The 15,224-nt window shown below is 42.3% G+C and overlaps 1 protein-coding gene across 2 annotated transcripts in view; it reads right to left on the bottom strand.

Moving 5' to 3' along the window:
* fhl3a (four and a half LIM domains 3a) overlaps window positions 1–15,224 on the bottom strand; it is a 132,190-nt gene that overhangs the window by 86,139 nt on the left and 30,827 nt on the right. The window contains exon 2 of one of the 2 annotated variants that reach the window (XM_072247220.1): window positions 2,306–2,469. The exons of the other annotated variant lie outside the window; for it this stretch is intronic. The gene's annotated coding sequence lies outside the window, so the exon portion shown is untranslated. The remainder of the gene's footprint in view (window positions 1–2,305; window positions 2,470–15,224) is intronic. 2 annotated transcript variants of the gene reach the window in all.

Here is a 15,224-nt window from a genome sequence, read left to right as displayed (position 1 = left end):
ACACAGACTGCTTTTGTTGTTATGCAGGCTTAGTTCACTCAGTGTTTGGGTCAAGTAGACGACACTTCAGAAAAATGTCTCTCCTCCTTCCTCCTGCCCCCCCCACCCCCCAACTCACAGAGCAATCCCCAGAACAAAGTTCAAAGTTCAAAGTAAATTCCTTATCAAAGTTTATATATGTCACCATATACAACTCTGACATTTATTTTCTTGTGAGCATACCAAATAAATCCATAATAGCATAATAACCATAATGTAATCTATGAAAGACTACACCAGTTTGGGTGGTCAAACAGTGTGCAAATACAAAAAGAAAGAAATAATAATAAATAAATAAGCAATAAATATCGAAAACATGAGATGAAGAGTCCTTGAAAGTGAATCCATAGATTGTGTGGACATTTCAGTGATGGGGCCAGTGAAGTTGAGTCAAGTTATCCCCTTTGGTTCAAGAATCTAATGGGTGAGCGGTAATGACAGTTCCTGAACCTGGTGGTGTGAGCCTGAGGCTCCTGTACCTTCTTCCTGATGGCAACAGCAAGAAGATAGTTTTAGCAATAACTTTCTGTAAGATAATTCCCTCAACTGTCCAACTCTTTGCTAGCTCGAGAATAAAATGTGTAATGATTTCAATGAAACATTGAAATATTTGTGCATGTTTTATTAAATTGCACAGACAGGGGGTTCCCAAACTGGTGTCCATGGAGCCCTCAGTTAATGGTAGGGGGCCATGGCATAAAAAAGGTTGGGAACCCCTGGTTTAGGGAATGATGGGTGAGAGACAATGTCTCATGCGAGCACTGTAAGCAGAGAGTTGCACACACAGTCCTTTGGTCAACTCCTAGATCGTGAGCCGATCATTTTATTTTTGGATTTCCTTCTGAATATGGTTTACTCTGCTATGTATTGTGTTGCAGAGGTGGTTTGTTTAACTCCCGTTTAATGTTAAAAACAAGCACATGTACAGCTTAGCTCTAATGACAGCCAAAGAGCATTTCACACCATTTCCTAAGCATAAAATAGACAAATAAAGTTTGTTTTTAATGCTCCCTGTCTGAATTAGGAGACTTCATATGAAACAATAGGCACTTGGTGGTCAGGGTCAATGAGTTCTCTATCTCCCTTTGGTTCAGATGAAGGATATCTTGAGCTTGACCTCAATGGCATTAAGTTTCTCCTTTCCATGTCCCAGTAGACTGTACATTTTCCTGTGCAGAATGAGGCTGACAGTCTCATGAAAGGTTTTGAAGAACAAACTGTAAAATCAGTGGAACTGTTAAGCATCACAGCCTGCTGTTTTTTTTTAAATGTGTTTCTGTCACCTCCTTCCTCTCATGAAGATCTTCCATTTTTGCTGAAATGTAATAATTCCTGATCAGTTACTGCTCTGTTGAGCTTTATACCCACAAAGCGGGCATCACCACAAGGGCCATTCTATCTTAACTTGATGGTTCAGACACAATCCTGCCCTGAGGGCTCAGACACAAGCTGTATGAGACAACCTGGCTGAGTTTCCTGGCTGATGCTTTAATACAAGAGTTCCCAACCTGGGGTCTATCAACCCCTCGGTTAACGGTAGGGCCCCATGGCATGAAAAAGGCCGGGAACCCCTGCTGTGATAGTACTGCCCACCAGATGTCACTTCACAGCATAGAACATCTTTTGGATGTTATGTCCAACCGAGGCTCTTTCTGCCCTCATCTCTGACTAAAAATAATGATTTCCAAAATGGCATCCTGTCAGTCAACCTCATTTCTCCAGAGATGTTGCTTGGCCTATTGATTGTTTATGTTAAAAAAAAGACAGAAGTTTTACACCCTGCTTCATCATTTGGCAATGTTATGACTGATTTTACCACATTTTGCAGGAGCACCATTGGGAGCCTGAGAAGTTGCATCTCCATCTGGTATTTCAGCAGCCGAGCATCGGAGGGGAAGTCCTTGCAAAGAACTGACAGAATGGCTGAGAGGATCATAGGGATCCCCCCTACCATCCACCGCGGAAATTTATCAGGAGCGCTGTGTACAGAGGGCTCATCCCACCCATCCACCGGCATCCTCTTTGAGTTTTCACCGTCGGGTAGGAGTCTCCAATGCATAAAAACAATCACTTTTGAAGTGTCACTGGTTAACCTGCTCCTTACAGTATTTAATTTATGCACTTTAGTTTGTTATTTATGTGTGATTCATCTGTAGATTTTATCCTTACTTTCATAAGTTATTGTGTGTTATGTGTACTACTGTGCTTTATACCCTGGTTTGAAAAAGCATTGTCTTGCTTCTATAAATATTATTTGGTTACATACCTGTTCAGTATATAATTAAATGACAATAAATTTGACTTGACTTGATCTGATCTTGGCCTCAACTCTTCTTTGCCAGCTGCTCCTTATAAATCTTGATCCCTTATAGTCCAGCTTTCTATATTCTTAACATCCAATGTACTTCGCTTCTTCTAAACTCTAAACAACTGAAGTAGAATTTAAATATATACAGTAAGTGAAATGCATGCATTGGTGTTAATGTATTAAATACTTTTGAAAATGGTAAAAGAAACCTTGAAGTTCTTCAGATTATTCTTTTGGAGCTATTACCAGTTGATAATTCATAAAGCTCCTCAGAAACTATCTAGTAGCAGAGATCATGAGAAAAGTCATGCTTTATTGAATTTGAATTAGTGATCCAGAAGTTATTGTCTTAGCCTTTAAATGATCCAGCGGAATAAAACAAAATCAAGTCAATAGCTTGTAGCTTACATCACTGGCCAAAGTGAAACTCACCCACACTTCATAAACACAAGAGATTCTGCAGATGCTGGAAATCCAGAGCAACACACATAACATGCTGGAAGAACTCAGCAGGCCAGCATTTATGCAGGGGAATAAGCAGTCAAAGTTTCAGGCTGAGATCTTTCATCAGAAGCCAGAATAAGAATGTGGGGTGAGGGGAAGTAGTTCAAGCTGGAAGTGAAGGGGGAGATGGATGGGTGGGGAAGGAGGGATGAAGAAGGAAGCTGGGAGGTGATAGGTGGGAAAGGTAAAGGGCTGAAGATGAAGGAATCTGATAGGAGAGGCCAGTGGACCATGGGAGAATGTGAAGGAGGAAGGGCATCAGAGGGAGGTGAAGGGCAGCTGAGAAGAGAAGATGTAGGAGGAGATGTAGGAATATGGAATGGAAAAAGGGAGAAGGGTGAGGGGGGAGAAGCTACCAGAAGTTAGAGGAATCGATGTTCATGTTATCAGGTTGCAGGCTACTGAGACAGAATATGAAGTGTTGCTCCTCCGACCTGTGCGTCTCCTCATCACGGCAGTAAAAACCTCTGCTTCTTTAGTTACCTTTCAGTAGGAATGCATTGGAAACTATATTATGTGTTTAAAGGGGTTTGCTTAGAAGTTACAGCACAGGCACCCATCGAATAAAGCAAGAAATGACAGAATAAATGAACAGAATACATTGATCTTTGTGTCTAATTGACTCTACAGTGGTTTTCAGTAATTAAAAAATGAACTTTGCTAAACAAATCAAATGGCCTCATAAAGAATACAAAGACTGATTGATGCAAGAGATAGATTTCAGGGCTGGGATCACTGATTAGAGACTAATCCTATGTTTCACCTTTGTGATCAGTGGTGTTACATGAGCCTTAGAAACACAACTGCAGCCCTGTAATGACTTCCAACTGCCCATAATTTTCTATTTAACACTTAGAAGAGGAAGTCAATGAATCAACTGACTTGTCGCTTTTCTTGGTTGTGATATACCATGGCAAATTCACCAGATCAACTCATCCAGATCTTCTTCCAGGCAATACTGCTGACAAATTGTGTCTGATATAACACTAAATTGATCGTCTCCAGGCAATTGACATTTATTGGCTGAAAATTATGATAGAGAAAGCTGTGACTCATTCAGCAAGCAAGTGTTCAGGACCTGGCCATACAGAACTACAAACTGCTGTAACAGTTTATGTACTGTGTCCAATGACTGGTATCAGTAACTGGCAGGATATTCAATTACAGGAACACATGGTTGACTAACTCATGTTGTAGTCCTTCAACTTTGGGTCACCTCACTCCTCTCTGTTAAGTTGGCTGGAGGAAACAAACTCTTCCCCCACAGGAAATAACGAAGAGCAAAGGTTTCGGTGAACCTTGCACTTATTTTGAGAAACAGGGAAATTGGGTAGCTGGAACAATAGTGGCATCCTGTTTGGTAGAAAATGCACAGGCCTCAGTGGTTATAACCAACAATCTGCAGTATCAAAAAGAATGTCATTATTGATTCATTTCTGTGACATGGCGAATGTAGACAAGGACAGGATTTACTTCCTTCTGTAAGTGCCTTTCTGAAGATAGTGATTTATTTCCTTCAATCATCACAGCTAGTCATAGAGTCATCGAAAAGTACAGCACAGAAACAGGCTCTTTGGCCCATTTAGTCCATACTGAAACCTTTTAAGCTGCCTACTACCAGCAATCTGCACCAGGACCATAGCCCTCCATACCCCTACCATCCATGTACTTACCCAAACTTTGCTTAAGGGTTGAAACCGAGCTCACATGCACCATTTGCACTGGCAGCTCATTCCACACTCTCACGACCCTCTGAGTGAAACAGTTTCCACTCATGTTCCCCTTAAACTTTTCACATTTCGCCCTTAATCTGTGCTCTCTGGTTGTAGTCCCACCCACACTTAGTGGAAAAGTCTGCTTGCATTTACCCTATCTATACCCCTCATAATTTTGAATACCATCAAACCTCTTCTCAATCTTCGACACGCTAAGGAATACAGTCCTAACCTATTCAATCTTTCCTTATAACTCAGGTCCTCCAGACCTGGCAACATCCTAGTAAATTTTCTCTGTACTCTTTGAACTTTATTTACATCTTTCCAGTTCTTCGGTGAAGGGACTCCCACAGTGCTGTGTATGTACAAGGGAGTTCCAGGATTTACACATAACATCAAAGAGAAAACAAAGAAAAAATATTTCTGCGTCAGGGAAATTGGAGGGACGTCTGTAGGTGGTTGTGCTCTCATGTCCTTCCTGTTGGTAGACGCTGCAGTTAACAAGGTGTCTGTCTCAGTAGACTAACCGAGTAACTTCAATGCAGTACGTGAAATCAAGGAATCAACTGAGTCAACATATGCTGATAGCACACACTGCAGTCTGTGTTGGAGGGAATGAATGGTTAAGATGGTGGGTGGAACACCAGTCACACAGGGTGCCTTGTCCTGGATGGTATGGATGTTGGAGAATTGCTGGAACTGCATTCATCCAGGCAAGTTAAGGACATTCCATCACACTCCTGATTTGTGCATTGAAGATGATGGAAAGGCTTTGGGCTGTCAGGAGGTGGAGTTACACTGCAGGGTACCCAACCACAGACCAGCTTCTGTAGCCACGGTATTTACAATTGAGTCTCTGGTCAATAATAACCCCCGGGACAGGGGATGAACTAGGCACTGGGGTTGCATGTCAAGGGAAAGTGGCTAGATTCTCTCTTGTTGACGATAGTTGTTGCCTGGTATTTTTGTGGCATGAATATCACCACTCATTAGTCTATGTCTAAAAGGTGTCTAGATCTTGCTGCATGCTTCGTTTGCTGAGGAGTTATGATGTATTAGTGTATGGTATATTCACTGCTGAATATCACTACCTCTGACCTTATGACTGTAAAAGAAACTCAATCATATCTTCAAATAATCTGGAACCTCTGATGCCAGCCAATTCAGAAAAACAGCTATGCCAACACAGCCTTCAAAATGCTCTGAACACACATTAGTGATAATATCCCTGCGAATTCTGCCCCAACTCGAACTGCATTGTTGAGTTAAACTCTCACTGATGTGCGTAGATTCTGTTGCACATTTTTGAGTGGACTGCAGATATATATATTCATTTTAAAATAAAAGCAGCAGTTTCTCCATTAACATGTTTTGCTAACAGAAATTGAAGTATAAATTAATAAAGCTTATTAAGGTCTACAAGACATAGAATCACCACTTCATTCCCAGTCAAACCACTAATCCACCATCCGCCACGCCTCACCACAGTCATTCCACCAAGCACCCAACCACAGTCATCAGGATAATTGCCCCACTATCTTGTCACAGTGTTTCCGCCTATGAGTTCACCACATCTCCCATTAGCATCCTCACTACCTTCAATCACCAACCAGCCCACCACAGTCAGACCATCATGATCATCCCATCAGGCACCCGACAATCTAATGCACCACAGTTATATATTAACTTTAATTCAATTGATTAATCAATCAATCAATCAATGTCTTCCTTTCCTTCTACCTGTGTACTTAAATTTATTTATTTAATGTTTATATTTATTCGGGTCTAACTAATAACATTGTTAGTGACTGAGTGCACTTCACAATGCATGTCACTGAATTTGGCTAGCAGGTTAAGAAGGACACCTTGGCAATGTAGTAGGTCACATCAGAATGGATGGGCATTTCTACCTATAAAAATAAACTGGCTGGATTCCAGCCTTCTTGTGTGACTACGTCAAAGGCTGTTGAACAGAGACAAGCACAGCCTGTTACAGCCCTCCTGGAGCAACTTGTTTGTTGCGATCTCCCTCCTAACATAAGAGAGAGCAATATGGCTTAGAACTAGAATGATGAGTGATCACAGAGTTTCTGTGAATTATTCTAGAAGGTGATGAATTTAGCATGTGACAAGTATTGTGCATTCGAGTGCTCTGCTGTCAGATAAGAGATGGCGAGGATTGCAGCCTGAAGATTGTGTGTGCGGCAGCTGAGTGGTTAACGCTTCGCTTTAAAGTGCCAGCTGTAAGAACAGTGTTCGATGTCTGCCACCGTCTGTAAGGAGTTTGTATGGTCTTCTCGTGACTGTGTGGATTTCCCCCAGGTGGCCTGGTTTCCTCCCACGTTCCAAAGGCATACAGTTAGTAACTTGTGAAGGTGATCTGTTGGCAGCAGAAGGGTGGCGACACTTGAGCCTGCACTGCAGAATCCTCACTGATCTATTTGATTTAACACAAACAACGCATTTCACAGTATGTTTTAATGTTTGAAGGGTTTGACAAGTAAAGCTAATCTTAATCATTCTGCTCAAGGAACCTGCTAGATATTCCACCTCAGTCACTCCATAAGACCATAAGACATAGGAGCAGAATTAGGCCATTTGGCCTATCAAGTCTTTGCTGCCATTCCGTCATGGCTGATTTATTATCCCTCTCAACCCCACTCTCCTGTCTTCTCCCCTTTATTAATCAAGAACCTATCAGCCTCTGTCTTAAACATATCCAATGACTTGGCCTCCACAGCAACATGTGGCAATGAATTCCACAGATTCACCATCTACTGGTGAAAAAAATACCCTCTCCTGCCAGTCCATCAGATTTTACCCCACCACAGACACGCCATCAACTATCAGCTCTACAAAGATTCAGTGTACCATCCAACGTGTTGGTTCCCACCCAACATTCCTCCCTCAACCATTATCACCGCGAAAACGGTAACTATAAAGAGTAACCGGTAATTAATCTGCGATTGATGGATGTTGTTGGGTTTATTACATTGTTGATGCCTTTATACACCAAAAGGAGTTTAATTACAAGGAATAGCATTATATCTGTGTGTACACTATAACCAGGCATTACACATCTATTTTTGTTATTATTCACAAAACTGCTTATTGATTTTTATATCCACGAGCCTTTTAGCTCGAGTTTATGCAGCAGCAGTTGGAATTGTTTTCCCATACATTCAAACTTGCCAGGGTGGTCTGTTGAAAGATTACAAGCCCACTGAAGTAATGGCGCTGAGGTTAGATACACAAAGGAGGGTATATTCTTTTTCACCATCGAGTACATTGCCATAGAAAAGCAGCATCCATCATCAAGGATCCTCACCACCCGGACGATGTTCTTTCCTCGCTGCTGCCATCGGGTAGAAGCTACAAGAGCCTCAAGGCTCACACCACCAGGTTCAAGAACAGTTCCTACCCCTCAACCCTTGAACAAAAGGGGATAACTACACTCATTTAAGGACTCTTATCTTGTTATTTCATGCTCATTATTTATCGCTATTTATTTATATCTGAACTTGCACAATTTGTTGTCCATTGATCCTGTTCACAGTTACTGTTCTATCGATTTGCTGAGTATGCCTGCAGAAAAAGAATCTCAGGGTTGTATGTGGCGGCATGTATGTACTCTGATAATAAGTTTTTTAAAACTTTACTTTTAGCTTTAGTTTATGTAGTAACAGTTGGAATTATTTTCCCATGCATTCAAACTTGCCAAGGTCAGACTATTGAAAACAGCATAGTAGTGACATGGATTACAAACCCACTGAAGTGAATAGAGCTGAGGTTAGATACACAAAAGAGGTTATATTCTTTTTCACCAAGGAAAATAAAAGGGAAATGTTAATGGAAATGTGAGACTTGGCAGATCTAAGATTTGGTGGTTCTGTGAGATGAGATGGAGAGGTCCAAGATCACAGGTTACCTCTGCACCACAGAGAAGGAGAGTGGGACATAGGAGCATTATCCATTACTCATGTCATTTAAAGCTAGGGGATTTACTGCAAAAGCATTCACTTGAACGAGGTTAGATCATCTGTGTAATCTAACATGATTTTATCATTTAAAGAAAACATGTTTAATGAATTTTCAGCATTTTTCTGTGCCAAAAGCCAATTCCTTTGTAAGTATGGCAAATAACAGAAGGATAATGAGCTCTAGATTTCCAATAGGAACATGAAAATACAGTTTGAAGAGAGAGTGTCATTTCAGCTTTTTACAGTAAGCTTGTTACTGGCTTTTTTTTGACACTTTGTTGCTTTTGTGAGCAATACAGAGATGAAGAACTATTGCTCTCCATATCATCAAAATTTCTGTCAGCTTATTTAAACTTCCGGCAGCATTGGTGATAGCTGTTTGTTTGCCAGTTCAGGGAGATTAATTTTCCCAGTCTTCGGTAAGGCTTCCTGACTTGAAGCCCAAGACTTTTTTTTTCTTTAAGCAGTCAACCTGTGTGACGAGTCAATGTCTTTGAAGAGTCTGAATTTCAAAGATCGATCTTGCCATGCATCTCACGTCTGAGGTCAGTTCGGTTTAGTCCATGTGGGGAAAGTCAAAGCGAAGTACCCTTCCTTCTCTTCCCAATACTTCTCATTCAAGAGTCAACAATTTGGTGAGAGTCACGCTGGGTCTGCTCGAAACTTGGCACTGCAGTGCAATGGGGTATCTAGGAGCCAATACTGGCATCTGGCATATTCCAGACTACATGAGTTAGTGCTAAGGGACTCACTGAGGCTTGGTGCAACCAATGCAAAGGCTTTATGAGAGACTGTGGACTAAGGTACTGCTGCCACTGGATGCAGAGGGGCTGGGTCCAGTGTAACAGCCTTGATCGGCGTATTGTCCAAAGAGGCTGCAGGAGTGCTGGATGCTTTGCAAATGTAGTGCATTAGTTTGATGACAGCTGTAAAGGAGCACAGTGGCATAGCGGTTAATGCAATTGTTTTACTGTACCAGCAATCATCAGTCAGGGTTTGATTCCTGCACGTTCTCCCCATGACAATGTGGGTTTCCTCCGGGTGCTCTGGTTTCTTCCCATTCCAAAGATATTCAGGTTAGTAAGTCGTGGACACTGGAAGCTTGGCAACTTCGTGCCCTCAGCACGATGTACATGTGACTAAAAAAGCTGATCTGCTCTATGAGTATGGACAGATATAATTTGTACTGTTGTTCCACTATATCTTTTTTAGGAGTGAAGTTCCTTTTCAAAATCAACGATGTGATTCTACACGTGAGACAGTGGGCAGTGAGGGCACCAGGAAGGATAGACTTAAGTTGGTTATAGGCTGGACACTTACACGCTTCTCACCTGGCTGGTAGTATCCTCTTTAAGTCACAGGTTAAAGATTTCTTGATTATTGCGGCATATAACGTTGCAGTATGACCTTCTGCCAGAAGTTGACACAAGTTGGTTCCCAATGGAAAATTCCACATGATGCTGCCTCCTTCAGAACTCTCTTGAAAGTTCAAAGCGGGTAATCCCTTATAAGGCTGCAATTGCTCCAATAGTAAAAACAATAAATAAATTCTAAACTATAGTCAAATATTATGAAGAGCAGGCTGAGCCAAAGTTGGAGAGAATAAATGCCTGTTGCTGTTAATTGTAGTGGAAAAAGTTATGATTGCAAAGTTATGGAATGCCACATACAGCTTACAATGAACATATTGCTAAAGTTACTGTGACTTTTAGATGCTTGAAGAGTCATAACTGTAGAACAAGGGATCAAACACTCAAAAGTTGGATTAGCTCCCAAGGTCAAAGAGTCTCTTGCTGAACCATCTAGGATTCTATGCCTTCTCAATTGCCTCGTACAGCAAAACCTAAATTACTATTCAGATAACTATACTCATCCTTGCAAGCAGAGCAAGTGCCATACCTGTCCCTACACCTCCTCCCTCACTACCAATCATGGCCCCAAATAGTCCTTCCAGGTGAGGCAATTCTTCAACTGTGAGTTTTTCTGGGGTCATCCACTATACCTGGTGCTCCCAGTGTTGTTCCCTGTATATCGGTGAGACCCAACATAGTTTGGGAGACCGCTTTGCCGATCACCTATGTTCTATCCGCCAGAAATAGAAGAATCTCCCGGTGGCCACTCACTTCAATTCTACTTCCCATTTCCATTCTGATATGTCCATCCATGGCCTCCGCTACTCGCACAATGAGGCTACACTCAGGTTAAAAGAGCAATACCTTATATTCTGTTTGGGGAGCCACCAACCTGATGGCATGAACATTGATTTCTCAAACTTCCGGTAATTGCCCCCCGCTTCACCACTTCCATTCCTGTTTCCCTCTCTCATCTCATTTCCTTACCTGCCCATCACCTCCCTCTGGTGCTCCTCTCCCCTTTCTTCCATGGTCTTGTACCCTCTCCAGCCCCTTGTCCCTTTCACCTATCAGCTTCCCAGTCATTTACTTCACCTCACCCTCCTCTCTCGGTTTCACCTATCACCTTGTGCTTCTTCCTCCCCTCCACCCACTTTCTCGCTCTAACTTCTCATCTTTTATTCCAGTCCTGATGAAGGGTCACGGCCTGAAACATCGACCATTTATTCCTTTCCATAGTTGCCGCCCGGCCTGCTGAGCTCCCCCATCATTTTGTGCATGTGTTGCATGGATTTCCAGCGTCTGCAGATTTTCGCATCTTTCTTCTATTACTATTTGGAGAGTTCCCAGCATTGCTTGAACTATAGATAACCATTTTTTGACCCCGTCCAGCATTTCATAAGGAAGGACTGGGGTCAAACCACTGTTGGAAAACCACTAATAACTTGGATGCCAACAGAGAACTGCTAAATCAGCTTGCATTGACTTGAAATATGAAGTCAATGACACTTATATTAGTCACAAAGACTGCAGATAATGGTACCAGGAATGAAGTGCATCTCTAGTGTGCTTTTGTCTCTCGGTTAGCGTTATGGCACGTTACTGAATGCTGAAGGTGAGTCATGCTGGATTGAATTACAGCAGGTGTTTTGGCTGCAAGTTTCTGGGCTAAGTAAGACAGAATATCCAAACACCAGCAGCTAACCGCATTGTCAACTATAAAGCTGACACAAAAAGCTGAATTCTCCGACCCAACCATCACCATCATCATCATAATATGCCTTACGACATAGGTGGTCACGGTTTTTGACCATGATTGTTCTTGGCAAATTTTTCTCTGGAAGTGGTTTGCCATTGCCTTCTTCTGGGCAGTGTCTTGACAAGAAGGGTCGCCCCAGCCATTATCAATACTCTTCAGAGAGTATCTGCCTAGCATCAGTGGTCGCATAACCAGGACTTGCGATATGCACCAGCAGCTCATACGACCGTCCGCCACCTACTCCCAAGGCTTCATTTGACCCTGATCGGGGGGCTAAGCAGGTGCTACACCTTGCCCAAGGGTGACCTGCAGGCTAGTGGAGGGAAGGAGTGCCTTTGTTAGAAACGTGTCTCCACCCTGCCACCCTAGCAGCTCCCCATATTACCCACTCCAAATTCTACAACCCCTCACTTCGCACATCCTCTGCTTCCCACCTCGCAAGTAAGGAAACATGAAATAATTCCAAACGGATGAAGTGCTGGCTGGATTTCCCACTCATTCATTGAATGAATGGGTGGAAATCCATTGTGTTGCTTTGTGCTGGTGTGAGTATTACTTCCTGTAAGTTTTCTGTCAGTGTCATTTTCTTTGTTACCATAATGTAAAGGAAATCAACTGCACTATTCCGTGATGGATTTGCTCCAGTTATTCTGCTGCTCTGTAGACCAGAAACTGCCTGCATACACCAGGTCTATCCCAGCCATTAGGATCATAAACTGAACCTTACAGGCTAGGGTCAGCAACTTCAAATTCTTGGGTTTTACTGTTTCAGAAGATCTGTCCTGGGCCTAGCACGAGTGGAATTGTGAAGAAAGCACGACAGTGCCTCTGCTTCCTTAGGAGTCCGTTGAAATTCAGCATCCCATCTAAAACTTCGACAAACCTCTACAGCTGTGCAATGGAGAGTGTATTGACTGGCTGCATCATGGCGTGGTATGGCAACATCAATGCCTTTGAACGGAAAAATCCTTTGGCACTGGATTCAGCCCAGTACATGTCTGTTAAAGCCCTCTCTAACATTGAGCACATCTACATGAAAAACTGTTGTAGGAAAGCAGCATCCAGCATCAGAGATCTCCACCATCCAGGTCATGCTCTTTTCTCACTGCTGCCATCAGGTAGAAGGTACAAGTGCCTCAGGGTTCCCACCACCAGGTTCAAGAACAGCTACTACCCCTCAATCATCAGGCTCTTGAATAAAAGGGGATAACTACACTCACTTGCCCATCCATTGATACAGCATGTACCCACAACCAATGATCTCACTTTAAGAACTCTTTATCTTTTATCTCATTATCTCACGTTCTCGTTATTTATTGCTACTTATTTACATTTGCATTTGTATAGTTTGTTGTCTTCTGCACTCTGGTTGATCTTTCATTGATCCTGTTATAGTTACTATTCCATGGATTTGCTGAGTATGCCCGCAGGAAAATGAATCTTAGGGTTGTGTGTGCTGACGTATATGTACTTTAATAATAACATTTACTTTGACACTTTGTTACCTTGATAAATTTGAAAAGCACATTGGAGAAAGACTTCATTTTCTACAGGCAGCGTGACTAATCGGCAGTGTAGTGGTTAGCACAACGCTTTACAGTACCAGCGACCCGTGTTCAATTCCTGCTGCCGCCTATAGGGACTTTGCACATTCTCCCTCTGACTGTGTGGGTCCCTCCCCACAGTCCAAAGACATACGGGCTGGTAGGTTCGCAGACACGAGGAAATGTGCAGATGCTGGAAATTCAAGCAACACACACAAAATGCTGGTGGAACGCAGCAGGCCAGGCAGCATCTATAGGAAGAGGTACAGTCGACATTTTGGGCCAGGACCCTTCGTCAGGACTAATGGAAAGAAGAGATAGTAGGAGGTTTGAAAGTGGGAGGGGAAGGAGGAGATCTGAAATGATAGGAGAAGACAGGAGGGGAGGGGTGGATCTAAGAGCTGGAGAAGAGAGAGGATCATGGGATGGGAAGCCTGGGGAGAAAGAGAAGGGGGGAGGGGAGCCCGGAGGATGGAGAGCAGGCGAGCAGTTACAGTGAGAGGGACAGAGGGAGAAAAAAGAGAGAGAGAAAAAAAGGGGGAAAAATAAAAAATATATAAAATAAATAAATAAGGGAGGGGGTGTGAAGGGGAGGAGGGGCATTAACGGAAGTTAGAGAAGTCAATATTCGTGCCATCAGGTTGGAGGCTACTCAGACGGAATACAAGGTGTTGTTAAGTGTGGCTTCATCTTGACAGTAGAGGATGCCATGGATAGACACATCAGAATGGGAATGGGATGTGGAATTAAAATGTGTGGCCACTGGGAGATCCTGCTTTCTCTGGTGGACTGAGTATAGGTGTTCAGCGAAATGGTCTCCCAGCCTGCATCGGGTTTCGTCAATATATAGAAGGCTGCTGGTAGGTTAATTGGTCATTGTAAATTGTCCCATGATTAGACTGGGATTAAATCATGTGATTGCTGGGTGGCATGGCTCGAAGGGCTGGAAGCGCCTATTCTGCGCTCTATGTCAATAAAATTAAATACGTAGCCTTTGACTCCATATACCAAGCCAATCAGAGCAGATTTAGCAATGATCCTATCAGCATTCAAACTATTGATGGGATTTACATCACTTTCACTATGATCAGGGCAGAGGGAAATATGTTGAAACTTTGGTAGTAATTACGCTGCATGTATGGATGAGTAAAACTGACCCCCTAGCACATATCTTTTACGTGACTGAGAGGTTTGTTTTTTGGCAAATAGACCATAAATCCAAGCACATAAATAAGATGTACTCAATTTGTATTGAACTCGTTCCAAGTTTTGGTTCAATTGTTCCACGTTCCAATAGGGCTATTAACCTTCCACACCTTGTGGTTATGATCTAATTGTCATTCCAAGACATTTCTTTGGTTAAGGATGGAAATTATTCATGATAACATCCCTTAATTAAAATGATTGTCCTGACAGAGAGAACACCATTCTTATCGGTTAAAGTGTAAGTTGAAGTGCTTGAGCTGACGGCAATAATTCTGCTCAGAACATGAACCACAGTTTCCATTTCTTCAATAATGAAGCATGTTTTGAGAGTGAGGTAATGCAAGCGACTCATATTGCCTTTGCACTTTCGTGATAACATCTGGATTTTTTTGGGGGGGGAGGGGTAAAACCATTGAATGTTATTAACACTCAAACATTACTAGTAATTTGTTAACACAAAAACGACATGCTCAAATATTTTACTAAATGCACTGGGCATACCAATGCATTTTGAATTAATCGATACACTGGCCGCCTTCTTCACACTCAATTCCTAATGTCACTCAAACTCCAGTACATGGGACTTAAGGAGGATGGTAAAGTGGGAGAAAGCAGGTAGGGAGGCCATACAACTGGGGGATGACATCTGGGAAACAAAAGGGCTTGTTAGTTAATTTTCCAAAGATGGAGATATAAATGAATATCTAGAACTGAAAAAGTACAGAATCAAATTTATTGTCCCTGTGTTGTTTTATGGTAGGAAGTACAGTGCAATGCCAGTTAAAATCTATTCATTACAAAAAATATATAAATTCCT

The sequence above is a fragment of the Mobula birostris genome, chromosome 30, assembly GCF_030028105.1.
Source record: "Mobula birostris isolate sMobBir1 chromosome 30, sMobBir1.hap1, whole genome shotgun sequence".
Classification (NCBI taxonomy): Eukaryota; Metazoa; Chordata; class Chondrichthyes; order Myliobatiformes; family Myliobatidae; genus Mobula; species Mobula birostris.
The sequence above is the reverse complement of the archived record's forward strand: the minus strand, read 5'-3'. Positions and strand labels throughout refer to the sequence as shown.